Here is a 14,591-nt window from a genome sequence, read left to right as displayed (position 1 = left end):
TACTTATGTCAAATATACCAACTACGCCAGCTATTGTGACGGTGTCGCAAGTTCAAGCGCTGCCTGTTGTATGCCAACCTCAGGTTTCTCAGGTTGTAATGCAACAGCCCCTTGACCCTGCAACTCAACCACAATCGCCGACTGGTGGAATGACACAGGTTCAGATGGGTACAATTACCCCTCATCTTGGTCAAATAGTCAGTATCGGGCATCAACACATGGCTTCACAACCATGGTAGTGCAATACCAACAACCGCAGTTCTAACAAGTATACCAAGGTTCTGAGCAACAAATCTTTACAAATAGTGGGCAGTCGTATATTCAAAACTGTCAAAATCAACCATTCTACAATGGTCATGCCCACCAACCTTACCAGAGTTACCAGCATCAAATGCATTATGATGGTATGCAAAGACCAACTGCTCAGGCAATCCCATCTTATCCTGGGTATGCTTCGCCTAACCTGAATCAATAGTTACCCTTCGTGGCGACTTTGGAGTTACCTAATTTAAATAGGTTAACAAACGATCCAATCGCTTACACCCCTTGGTGGCCAGCAATTCCACATAAACTTCCATCAGATATTCCTAAATTTAATGGAAATCTGGGTGAAGATCCGTCGAATCATGTGATGACCTTTCATCTGTGGTGTTCATCAAACACCCTAAACAATGTAAACTTTGAAACGAGAACTGATACTGTTACCCGTTTCGTAGAGATAGCAAAAAAATGACTCGGTTTTCAAAAGTGGTGATGCAGAATACACATGTTTTTTTTAGAACATGGTTTTTGGAACTTTAATTTTTTTCATGTGCATTAAGTTTTAGAATGGTAGTGATTTTCATGCTGATTTAAAAAAGTGGTTATTCTGCATCGCACCCTTTTTTTAAAAGACCTATTTTTTGACTTTAAATTTTTTTATTGTATGGAATGTAAATAATTATTTTTTAAAATTAATAATTTTGGAAGTGGTCTTCTTCTTCATATTATCTTGTTTTTAATTTTTTTTTTTAATTTTTTTTGTAGTGAGGTTTTTATTGTTTTGCATATTTAAAGAAGAATGTCGATATTTTGCATTTTCGATATTCTACATATTTATACATTGTTAATTAAATTTTCAATCCAAATGAAATAATTGTCTGTAAAAAAGAAATATAAAAAAAATATATAAAAAAATAAAAAATGTTAAAAAAATTTATCTCATAAATCCTAAAAGAATTTGGAATATATATATATATATATATATATATATATAAGTAAGTAAAAATAGAGAAATTAAGAAAAAACATTAGCAAAACTAGGGAAAAAAATAAAAAAATTAAAAACAAACTAGTTTAAAAAAAAATAGAAAATTAATGAAAAAATGAAAAAACTAGTAAAATTAATATTTAAAAAAACAAAAATAAAATCAAATTATAAAAAAAAACCCCAAAAAATATTAAAATGGCGGAAAATATATGTCTTTTCAAATGAAAAAATAAAAAATAAAAAATAAAAAAAACATTTACAATTTACCAAAAAAATACCTATTTTTGATTTTTTTTTTAAATTCAAATTATAAAAAAAAAAAAATTAAAATTATAAAAAAAAAACCCAAAAAAATGCATATTTTTTATTTTTTGATTTTTTTTATAAGTTAATAATAATTATTTTTTTTAAAAATAACATTTTTATTTAAAAAAAATAAAAATAAATTTTTTTTTTTTTTTTTAAACAAACCTTTTTTTTAATTAAAAAAACCATTATTTTTTTTAAACAATTTTTTTTTTTTTAATTAAAAAAATTATAATTTTTTTTAAACATTATAATTTTTAAATAAACATTATAATTATAATTTTTATTAAACAAACTTTTTTTTTAATTAAAAAAATTATAATTTTTTTTAATTTTCATATTTAAAAAAATTATTTAAAAAAAATTAAAATAAACATTATAATTATAATTTTTTATTAAACAAACTTTTTTTTAATTAAAAAAATTATAATTTTTTTTAATTTTCATATTTAAAAAAATTATTAAAAAATAAAAAATAAAATTTAATTTTTTTTTTAACGGAATTATTTATTTTTTATTAAAAAAATTAATTTTTTTGGGTTGCCGCCCCCCGGCCGCCCATGGTGGCGCGACCGTGGGCGGAGGTGCCTGCGGATAGGAGAAAGAAGTCGAAATCTAGCAGAGATGTTTCAGGACTGTTGCAACAGATGATGCCTGCTGCGTCTCAAGTCCTAGGCAATGAATCTGAGGCTCCAGTATCTCAAAATGCTGCCGAGGAACAACCTAGAGCCGCAAGTTCAGGCAGTCAAGCATATAATCAAGATGGAGAGACACAGACCAGAATCTCAAATGACGAACAGCATTCAGCAGAAGAGAAAGAAGTAGGATCTCAAAAGCCTCAGGATGAAGGAGACAATGTTAATGGAAATGGAAATCTTCCATCTAATGAAGAGATTTTAGTTTTTGCTCGCGTACCCATTTTTCCCTTTATCATTTCCACCCCTAACACTCCCCTTTCCGCAGGGATCGTTAAGGTTTCGCAGTTCTTTGCCTGCAAAATTAAGGGATTTTTCCCTCTCCTTTTCTGCCACTGCCAGGAATCAAGAGGCAGTACAGCATGGCAGACAACAATGTAAATGAAATCATAATTGCTGAAAGAGATCAAGGTGAATGTTCAAATCCAACTGTTGAGATAAAGGTTAAAACACTGGATTCACAGACGTACACTTTAAGAGTCGATAAATGTATGCCTCTTCCAGCATTGAAAGAACAAATTGCAACTGTTACTGGGGTGCTTTCAGACCAACAACGACTTATTTTTCGGGGAAAGGTGTTAAAGGATGACCAGCTTTTATCAACGTATCATGTCGAGGATGGACACACACTACATTTGGTGGTTCGACAACCCCTTCAATAGCCACCTTCATTTATGGCAGGAATTGCTGGTGATGGCCATTCTAAGTCTCAAGGAGCTGTTCCTATTGCAGGTGATACTCGAAACAGGAGTGGGCAAGTGTCCCACAGTGTGGTGCTTGGGACCTTTAACATTCCAGATCAAGGTGATGGGGGTATTCCAGATTTAAACAAGATTGTTTCAGCAGTGTTGAATTCTGTTGGCATTGGTAGTCTAGTACCTGTAAATGCTAGCATTGGCAATGGGTCAAGTACTATTGCTCAAGGAACTAGTTTGCAAGGGCAAGAAAGGGCAGGCAATGATGGTAGCAGATCAGATACCAATTAGTCACAGGCTGATCATATCTCAGATGTTCAGGTTGATCCTGGTCATGTTTCATTTCGTTTCCCCGCAGCACCATTGCTAAGGCCTTTTCAGCAAGCCACGGTTATCCCCGATTCATTGACAACATTGTCCCATTATTTAAATCGTATGAGGAATGAATTTGCACTAAATAGTTTTGATAATCAATCACAAACTAGTACCTTAGAAAGCAATGAAGCAGAGGGTTTCAAATCAACGGGTTTACAATCAGCTGCTGGAGGTTTGCCAACACCAACAGTGTTGGGAGCAGTCATTCGATCCACACAATAGTTACTGACTCAGCAGGCTGGAGCTTCACTTGATCAACTTGCCACGCAGCTGGAAGGTGAAGCAACTGTAACTGATGCATTGGCACGCAGTGAGATTCAGGCTGCTGCCATGCGAAATGGACTTATGATGCAGAATTTGGGTGCATTGTTGTTAGAGCTTGGACGCACCAAAATGACATTGCGTATGGGATAGTCCTCGGCTGAGGCAGTAGTAAATGCTGGGCCAGTGGTATTTGTCTCTACTTCTGGTCCCAACCCTTTAATGGTTCAGCCCCTTCCTTTTGTGCCTGGCTCAAGTTTTGGTGCAATTCCTGTTGGATCCACCCAACAAGGTACAAGGATGACAGCAGGTTCTATCACTCCAGGTGATGTACTAAGGAACATCGACATACATATAAGATCAGGGTCATCACCAGCTCCTAGTGCAAATGGTGAGCAAGGAGAACATGGTAGTGTGCAATAAGCAGAAGGACAGGGTTCAAGTGCCTTTGGAAGACAAGGTGTTTCGTCGGTTCTCGGGGAAACGAGTGTTGTACGGGTAGTGCCAGTGAGAACTGTAGTTGCTGCTGTCCCTGCAGCAATAAATGCACGTCCTCCTAGTGAATCAACTGGTGGTGCACTTGGTTTCTTTTATCCATTTCTTGCAAGATTTCAGCAGTTGAACCCTTCACAGATAACTCAAATTAGAAGTTCACCCCACACAGTTTTTTCTGGAGACAATCCTAGGAGTGCTGAGACCGCCCAACAACAGATCCCGGGATCAGTTTCCTTATCGACTACCTTGCCTCAAGTGCAGGTGCAGGCTTCTGTGCCGACAGCTAGTGAAAGTGCAGGCACCTCCGCCCACGGCCGCGCCACCACGGGCGGCCGGGGGCGGCGGCCCAAAAAATTTAATTTTTTTTAACAAAAAATAAATAATTCCGTTAATTTTTTTTTTAATTTTAATTTTTTTTTAATAATTTTTTTAAATTTGAAAATTAAAAAAAATATATAATTTTTTTAATTAAAAAAAAGTTTGTTTAAAAAAAATTATAATTATAATGTTTATTTAAAAATTATAATGTTTAAAAAAATTTATAATTTTTTTAATTAAATATGGAAATTAAAAAATTAATTTTTTTTTTATTTTTTGTTAACTATTTCTATTTTTAAATTTAAAAAAAAAATGTTTAAAAAAAATTATAATTTTTTTAATTAAAAAAAAAAAAAAAAAGTTTGTTTAAAAAAAAATTAATTTTAATTTTAATTTTTTTGTAAATAAAAAGGTTAGCTTTAAAAAAAAATTCCGTTAAAAAAAAAAAAAATTAATTTTAATTTTTTTTTAATTTGAAATTAAAAAATTAAATTTTTTTTGAAAAAAAATTAAAATCTTTTTTATTATTTGTATTTTAAAATTTAAAAAAAAAAATGTTTAAAAAAAAGATTGTTTAAAATAAAATTTGAATTTAATTTTTTTTTTTCCTTTTTTAAAATAAAAATAGTAGGTTTAATAAAAAATAATTAGATTTTTTTTTTTTAAATAAAAAATATGCATTCTTTGGGTTTTTTTTTCTATAATTTGATTTTTTTTTTTTTAATATTAATTTCACTAGTTTTTTAATTTCTTTTCGTTAATTTTCTAATTTTTTTTTAAAATTAGTTTACTTTTAATTTCTTTTTCTTTTTTTTCCCAGTTTTTGCTAATGTTTTTTTTTAATTTCTCTGTTTTTACTTACTTAATTATATATATATATATTTAAATTTATTTTTTTTCCAAATTCTTTTTCAATTTGTGAGATAAATTTTTTTTTAACTTTTTTTATTTTTTATTTTTGTTATTTTTCTATTTTTTTAAATCTAATTTTTTTTGCTTTTTCTTAATTTTTTTTCTATTTTTGCCTACTTAATCCTTAGTTTTTTTTAAATGTTTTTTTTTTTCTTTTCCTTTTTTTTTTTTTTTCTTTTGCCAATTTTTTGATGGTTTTTTACTTTTTTATTTTTTATTTTCACTATTTATTTGTTTATAATTTATAATTTTTTTAGTTTTTTAATTTTTACCATTAATTTTTTTTTTATTTTTTTTTATTTGATTTTTTTTTAAGTTTTATATTTTTATTTTGTGTTTTGTTTTTATTATATATCTTAATTTATGTTTTGTTATATTTTTAAACTTTTTTTTTGTTTTGTGTTTTTTCATTGTTTTAATTTTTAATTTTTAATTTTATTTTATGTTTTCATTATTTTTTTAAAATTTAATGTTTTTCGGGGTCATGAAAAAATATTTTACGCCATTATTTCGAAATGTTGAAATTTTACATTCGAAAAAAAAAATGTTCTTCCAGAATCAACACTATTTGTTTTGAGGGTGTTTTTTGGATAATTTTTGTGCAAAAAATTGGTTTTCACCACCATTTTTAAAACATGTTGAAAATTTACCCAAGAAAAAAATAGGTGTTATTCCAGCATCAACACTTTTCGTTTTTAGCACTGTTTTTGATGTTTTTTTGGGTTTTTTGGCCAGAGTTCCCGTTTTGAATTTATAGTTCCCGTTTCAAAGTTTACATTGTTCCTAAACGATGATTCTATTAGGCTTCGCCTTTTTCAGAGGACGTTAACTGGTCCGGCAGCAAAATGGTATATCGAATTGCCTATAGCTTCATTTGACAACTTCAGTACCCTAGCCACAACCTTTTTAACCCATTTTCAGTTACCGATAAGGTATGAAACGAGAACAGAACTTCTTACCAATTTCAAACAAACGATGGCCACTCACATATTTGATCATATACATGAGTGGCGACGTCGTCGTAGAATGGTGAAAACGTATGTTCCCGATCAGCTTTTAGCTTAATGGTTTATTAATTCATTACTGCCTTCCATCACGGAAGATGTGGCAAAAGGGGGGGTCGTCACCGAAGAGCAGGTTATCGCTCGTGTGCAATATTTGGACTTGATTTACACTCAGTCCGGCACGCTCTACGATATAATACCTGATGCTCCTAGACCGGAATTCTCAGTTCCTCCTCCTCCTAAACTAAACAATGACTCTCATGCCGGCGATGGCGTGATTGGCGCAACAGACACGAAATCGACAAAGGGTACATCTAAAAAGGCCCGTAAGATTTCCGGTCAAAATGCAAAAGAGGAACTTCTTGTCTCGGAAGTAAATGCCATATCGACAGATGAAGGCAAAGAAACCAAGCAACCAGGGGGCAAGAAGAAAGGCAAAGGGAAGAAGAAGAAACAGGAAGAATCATCACCTGAAAAATCTTCTACAAACCCTCCTGGAAATAGGAAACCAAGAAATCCATGCTTCATATGTGATGAGGATCATTGGACCGCAGATTGTCCACACAGAGTTGAGCTTAAAAAATTCTTCAAGAATACAAAAACCTCAGCAGTATTAACTGATTCGTTTCCGAATCCAGGAACAAATCTGGTTGACAGTGGAAATGCTTCCCCGTCTCAAGTGCTGATGTTGTCAGTTTCCAAATAGAAAAATGATGGAACAAAGATTATGGGAATCCACAGTTGTCGAACAACAAGGATAAAGATCAACCTAGTAGTTCGACAACAACTTCGACAGAAGTTGTGCCACCCATCATTCCCGAGTTGACAATAAAACCGCCAAAGGGAGTAGTACACAAGTCGACGTTTAATCCCCACGCTAGAGCGGCACAACATTATAATATAGTGGAAGATTTGGCCCAATCGCCATCCGCTATGTCGACTCTTGAGGTACTACAAAATTTCCCATCCCAAAAGCAAGCTTTATTATCAACCATCGGTGGGATAGACCCAAAAGATTCCAATCTTGTATCCTTCGATCGTAAAGGATACAATCCTCAGTGACCAGCTCAACTAGCTTTCCTCGTACAAGTGAAAGCCCACAACAAAACTGTTCATCGAACGATTATTGATGAGGGGGCATCTGCATGTATTATGTCGATGAGTTGCTGGAAAACATTAGGATCTCCAACCTTGTCACGATCTTCGATGACATTAAAAGCATTTGACGGACGAACATATATCCCATATGGTATTCTAAATAACTTGAAGGTTGAACTAGGAGGGAAAATAGTAGAAATAGATGTTGAGGTAATCGACGGAAATCTCGATTACAACATCCTACTGGGAAGACCATGGATATATGCTATGGCTGCTGTTGTGTCGATCTATTTTACGAAGATTGCATTTCCCTTTCAAGGAGGGATTACAATCGTCGATCAAGAAAACTTCCTCCCCAATGGTTCTCAAGTTACAGGAAGCATTCCAATGATCCATGGAAGCCACCATTCGCTTCAAAATATCGGAGTAGGCCTACTAAAAGATCCTATATTAATGGGAACTTTCGCCCTTCCACCTCCAATCAATTTGGCGGAAGTAGCGTCGGTAGGAACCTGCAATATGATATCTTCTAAAAAAATCTCAGAAAACGATATCGACATGGATCATGCGCAGGTTTTGCCTCCAAGCCCAACAGAAATATTGTAGCAATCAATGTTCCTAGCATGGGAGGCAAACACAAATCAACGCTCATCAAGTGTTTGGATAGATAGGTCTAAGGAATATGGTACCCCTTCAGATCCTTGGTCACGAGTGCATGTCATCGACGAAGGAATTGTTCAATCAATGGTAATTGAAGGGACACCATGGGATGATTACCACCATCGTTCCCTTCTTCTGGATTGTGAAGAAAATACTCCTGATGACCTTTATCATCCTTCAGTTTTTGATTTCCTATCAAATACTGTAAACACGGTGGATTCCGAGCGAAACTTGTCCAACATTGAAGAGACTATCGCCATAAATATCTCAACCAAAGCAGATGTTGTAGAGAATATTTATGTTGGCAAATGTTGTTCTCCTTCAGAACTGGAAATATATAACGCTCTTTTTCGCGAATTCAGAGATGTCTTTGCTTGGTCATATAATGAAATGCCAGGCATTGACTCGAGTATCGTTGAACACAAAATCAAGATGTATCCAGATGTCAAACCAGTAAGACAACGGCTACGGCAGGTGCACCCCAAGAAAGCCGCTGCCATTAAGGCAGAAGTTGAAAAACTTCTCCATGCTGGTTTCATTTACCCGGTTCCTCTAACCAATTGGGTATCGAATATTGTCCCATTTATTAAAAAACAAGGAACAATTAGAGTGTGCGTCGATTATAGGGATGTAAATCAAGCTTGTCCAAAAGACAACTACCCTACACCCTTCATCGACCAGATAATTGATGAATGCATCGGGTGTGAAATATTTTCATTTATGGATGGATTCTCCGAGTATAATCAAATAAATATCTGCCCATAGGACCAGTCAAAGACTGCATTTATTTGTCCGTGGGGCAAATTCGCATATCGAAAATTACCCTTTGGTCTAAAGAACGCAGGGGCAACATTTTAGAGGGCAATGAATTATGCCTTCCATGACATCAAAAACATCGTTCAACCATACCTTGATGACCTTCTGTCTCATTCGCAAAAGTAGACTGATCATCCGCAGCATTTAAGAGCGATATTTCTACGTTGCCGACACTACAAGATACGACTCAATCCACACAAATGTGTATTTTGTGTCAGTTCTGGTCGTTTACTTGGCTTTGTAGTCTCGAAAGATGGGATTCGTCTCTACCCATGTAAGGTTCAGGCAATCATAAATTTGCCTCCACCTTCCAATTTGCTTCAGATTCAAAACCTCCAAGGGAAAGCAAACTTTTTGAGGAGGTTCATTCCAAACTACGCCGAACTTACTAAAGGTTATACGCGTCTTTTGAAAAAGGAAGTACCCTTTGTCTGGGATTAGGTTGCGCAAGCTTCCTTTGATGCTTTAAAAGAATCCCTAATGAAAGAATCATTAATGTACGCTCCTGATTATCAAAAAGACTTTAACCTGTATCTGGCTACAGCAGATACAACCATCGCAATGGTTTTAGTTCAAGAAGATAACGGAATTGAACATCCTATATATTATTTAAGTAAGAACTTATATGATACAGAAAGTAAATATTCGTATGTTAAAAAGCTAGTGCTCGCAGCTGTTCAAGCGATACAGAGATTTTGACACTATATCCTCTTTCGAAAAACTACCATTCTGTCAGATTGCAACCCCATGACTTATATATTGTCGCAACAGTTGCTGGGGGGAAAATATTCAAAATGGATAGAAATTCTACAAGAGTTTGACCTAGAATTTGTAAAATCCAAGTCAAAGAAAGCTCTGGTATTCGCAGAATTATTGTGCGATCTCCCATCATCGTCCAACGATGAAACATCCGAAGAAACGATCGTGGACGAAAATTTGTTTCTGATATCTTCAAGCAATCTGTGGTATGGGGATATAATCATTTATCTCCAAACCCAAAAATATCGGCCAAATACCTCTCGCTCTGAACAAAAACGTATTCGATACCAAGAAAAAGACTACATGATCGTCGGTGATACACTTTACCGTCGTGGTATCGATACAGTTCTGAGAAGGTGCCTCACCCATGAGGAAACTAAAAAAGTCCTGAATGATTGCCATTCAGGCACGTGTGGAGGGCATCAATCCGGTTATGCTACAGTGCGAAAAATTTACGAACAGGATGCTTCAGGCCAACAATGTTCAAAGATTGCATAACCGCGTTCAGAAGTTTCCATGCTTGTCAAAATTTTCGATAGCAAAACCAGAAGACCACCCGCACCTCTACAGCCAATAGTTGCTATCGGGCCATTCACCAAATGGAGCATCGATTTCATGGCATGTAACCCCACCTCGACCGGGGGGCATGGGTATATCATAGTCGCAATTGACTATTTTACCAAATGGGCCGAGGCAATGCCTACATTAGATAATACTGGTGAAACAGTTGCTCTCTTCTTTTTCAATCATGTAGTCACCAGATTCGGTGTCCCACAAGCTATAGTCGTAGATCATGGATCACATTTTCGCAATCACATGATGGTCGAATTAGATGCCAAACTAGGGTTGTCTCACGACAGCTCTACTCCATATTACCCGCAAGCCAATGGACAAGTTGAAGCAATCAACAAGGTCCTGAAGCGCATGCTGCAAAGGATGATTGGAGTTCACAAAAGAAGTTGGCACCTAATCCTGTACTCAGCCTTGTGGGCTTACCGAACATCGGTAAGGAATGCAACCGGGTTTCCACCTTTCCAACTGGTATATGGCTTGGAAGCAGTCTTACTAATCCAGTGTGAAATCTCGTCCCTCAAACTCGCAATTGACCTTCTCCCCGGAACTTCAGAAGAGGAGGCTCGTTTCTTGGAACTAATCCAATTGGATGAAACCCGTCGTGATGCCGCTTTGGCTAACGGAGCCCATAAGAAATGAGTCAAAGCGCAGTTCGACAAGAATGTCAAACCCCGTGTCTTCTCAGAAGGTGACTTGGTCTTGCTTTGTGACCAAGAATCCGATAAATTGGGGGCAGGTAAATTCAAGTCTTTATGGATGGGCCCCTATATTTTTAAGCGAGTGTTAGCAAAAGGAGCCTACGAGTTAATGGATTATGACGGGATTCCACTGGCACAACCTCGTAACGGGTTGTACCTCAAGCGTTACTATGCGTGATTCAGTATAGTAACCTGTATGCTTTTGTTATGTTTTTTGTTTTCGCTAAAGTGTTTGTTTTGGTCAAGTAATCCACTTTTTACATTTATTGCAGATGTCAAACCTATTGGAGTCATGTGTTGGATATGCCGACGGAGCGAGTCGTAGTTCGCGGAACCTATCTTCCACGGCCTGGGCCATTTTTGATCCAAGCGGCGAGTTAGTAAGTTTCAGAGGGGTATGTATTGGTCGATCAACGAATAACATCGCTGAATATAGCGCGTTGATAGAACTTCTCTCTGATGCCATCACACATGGTATACGCCGATTGATTGTCAGGCTAGACTCACAACTCGTCATACTACAACTCACTGGTATCTACTCTGTCTGAAATCCAGCTATTTATCACATGTTCCTAAGGGTTAAGATTTTGGAAAGGCAATTTGATTTTATTCAATATCAGCATATTTCTAGAACCTTAAACACATTAACTGACTCATTGGCAAATTATGTGTTAGATAGACATTTGCAACATTTATAAAAAGAAGCATACCATCAATATTTGCATTTGGATCATGTAACTTAACCAAAATAAAACCTCGAAAACCAAAAATATATATATAACTGTTTATGGTTTACACATAATGTTCTATAACCAAGACAAAATTGGTCAAATGACCCAAAACTCAAAACGCTAGGGGGCACCATAGTCTAATGATGCTCGTGATAGCAAGTCACAGCCTGTGTGATCATGCGTAAGAGCCGAGTCCATCGTCTTGGCACACCAGTAGTATGCCGCTGCAACCTCAAGGGTAGCTCGTTAGTCCTCACATCTGGAATACCAAGAGTTAGGCCCTCAACCTATTCCTATAATGTTGTGAGAGTCTCGGCCACATCGAGGTCACGAAGGATAGCCCTTCCAATAGCCTCTCCTGCTGGGGCGGCAGCTGGCACTCTCAGGAGTACTACTGGCCGAAATGGACCAACATCTGCATGAACACATGAGTTTGATTAAGTCTTGATAGAATAAATCACAAGGACATTATAAAAGAAGAATGATAAATAGGAATATGGTCAAAGAATTTACCAATGGCGCCCCACTGTTCGCTAGCCGGCAGTACTAAATCTGGATCACCTCGGAAGTCCATACCAGCATATGGATACTCGGAATAAACCATCTCCTGACGATCAAACCACCCGAAGAAGGTATCAAAGAAGGAAATCTGAGACTAACCAACATGCCTAGAGATATGGTCGACCCATCTCTGCATACGTGGTTCAGTCGGTGAAGGTAAATCGAGTGCAATATACTGCGGCTGCATCAGTGGTATCTTTTCCAAGGCAAAGGTGGTCAAAATAGAACCATACCCAAAGTTCTTCAACCTCCCACTCTTCACCTTGGTCAACTGTTCTTTCATCACAAGAAGTATTGCGTCACACCAGTTGAACACCTTCGATTGGAGACATTCCAAGGCATACTGCATATAAGATCGGTTGGCTACATGAAGAACCGCACCACCAGCCATCCTACCAAAAGTAAACAGAATAGTCCTGAGGGACCTGTCAGTGACATCACGGATGATGATCTTACCGTCTTTACTCGGCTGAGATCCCTCTCTGTAATACCGGCGAACATAATCTCTCACAGATTCACCTCCTCGAGCCGAACCTGATAAAGACATGGGGGCACCCCACCTCGACAAGCCAGTCAAGAAATAGATGTCCACTACAGTCAAGGGGATGGATTTGCCCCTAATCTGGAACACCTGGTTGGTAGGATCCCAAGCATCGAGCAAATACTGCAGCAAGTTGATTTGTTGTCTCATGCTAGAAATGCGGAAAAACTTCAGCAAGCCACAGTTCTGCAGTGCGTTTACTGTAACCAGATCATGTAAAGCAAGCATGTCCTCTTCTTCATGCTCACGTTCTTGCCATTTAATAGTCATCTTGCTCCAAAAATCTCTGAAAACAAACAAGAGAAGAGTTAGATCCTGATTTTGTTGAGAAACAGGCAAAATTTCCATCAAAAACTGTGCATAAAGTTCCCTCCTTATGCCCATCGCACCTACAGTAGTGCTCTAGGTGCGTTGCATGTCAGATAGCCAGTAGACAAGCCAACATCCAATGCACCTTTCGATACACAAGGGGTGCGCTGAAGCCAAGGCGAGTTTTTCAAACCCCAAAGGCTCAGAAAAACCAGGAATCAAGCTCAGAATGCAAAATGGAAAGCATGAAATAAAAGAGCTCAAGTTTAGCTCCTACTTGGTCCAGATGGCGCCGAGAATCATCCACAGAATCTCCCGAAATCAGCTGATGAAGATCAATGGGGGAAAGCACCTCCAAAGCTCCAACAAACCAAAGTTCAAATGAAATGGTAAAATGAGAGGTAAAAGCACTTTTACATTACTTTTTACGTAATTCGAGTAAAATATTAGTGTTCTAACTCATTTTTCAAACATATATTGTTCATTTCTAACTAGTTTGATGAAGCAATTGAAAATGCAGTACAATCTCTGAAAGAACAAAGCTATTTATGGTAAAGTTAAGAAATGACCGTTGTATCGAGCAGTTTTAGCACATAGTTAAAGCTCGTTAAAAAATAAACATAAGTCATGAGCAAATGTTTCTCCCTGCGTTTAAGCTCATTAAAAAATGAACTATTTCCTGGTAAATAACCATCGTGAATGTAGTACTTCAGCCTTTAAAAGCCTTGGTCGTGTTCTCATCATCACCCCCACTCTGTATTGGCCAATCATTCACCTCCATTTGATTGTTTACCCCTTTTGAGGAACAGCTGCGAAGAGTGATCTCACTAGCCATCCTTGTAACACTGTCGTGATTGGAAAATTCCAAACCTTACTTGGAATTAGCTGCTACCCAATTTTATCACTCGTTCCTCAAAAGACGAGTCTCCTTTAAGCTCTTTTCAACTGACTCGTAAAGTATGAAAAGATTGTCGAGCCATTGGCCTCTCCAGCTCATTAAAGGGACCGGAAGTGCTATCCCTCCTCTAAATTTTAATCTTTTTGGACCTGAGGGATTATTACAGAAAAAGATCGAGCGCTTGTTTTGTTCGGCTCGTTAAAAGTATCAAAAATTCATCCCTTCTGTATTGTTTTATACTTTTTCAGACTTAAGGGATTTTGGAGTTTCCTTTAAGTTCCTTTTTAGACTCTCTAAGATTGAAAAGGACCGAGTTATCTTTGTCGTTAAACTCATTAAAACTTAATAGCGACAAACTTGTCCATAGTAGACAAGAACGAGTGTCACTATCGCGAGGCTCGTTGAAACATAGCGATGGGTTTGCCCGAAGGGAAAATTATAGAACAAGTATATGTTATCCTCCTCAAGCTTGACAAAAATAAAGAGGTATTGGTCCGTAATGACTGGGGAAAAATTAGGAAGAAAACTTGAAGAAACTTTGTCGGTAGCAAGTCGCTCTTGAACATGACACTTTAACTCCGCATCCAAGTCGGGTTGGGTTGTTTCATTCATCGGTCACATCACCATGGTCCCATCAC

At 36.7% G+C, this 14,591-nt stretch overlaps 1 pseudogene; it reads left to right on the top strand.

The window, feature by feature from the left end:
- Positions 1-2,444: 2,444 nt before the first annotated feature.
- LOC149204780 (ubiquitin-like domain-containing protein CIP73) lies at positions 2,445-4,444 on the top strand (annotated as a pseudogene).
- The last annotated feature ends 10,147 nt before the right edge of the window (positions 4,445-14,591 follow it).

Source organism: Pinus tabuliformis, chromosome 1_2 (genome assembly GCF_031772625.1).
Source record: "Pinus tabuliformis cultivar Carrire ecotype Pingquan chromosome 1_2, CPIR1, whole genome shotgun sequence".
NCBI lineage: Eukaryota > Viridiplantae > Streptophyta > Pinopsida > Pinales > Pinaceae > Pinus > Pinus tabuliformis.
The sequence above is the reverse complement of the archived record's forward strand: the minus strand, read 5'-3'. Positions and strand labels throughout refer to the sequence as shown.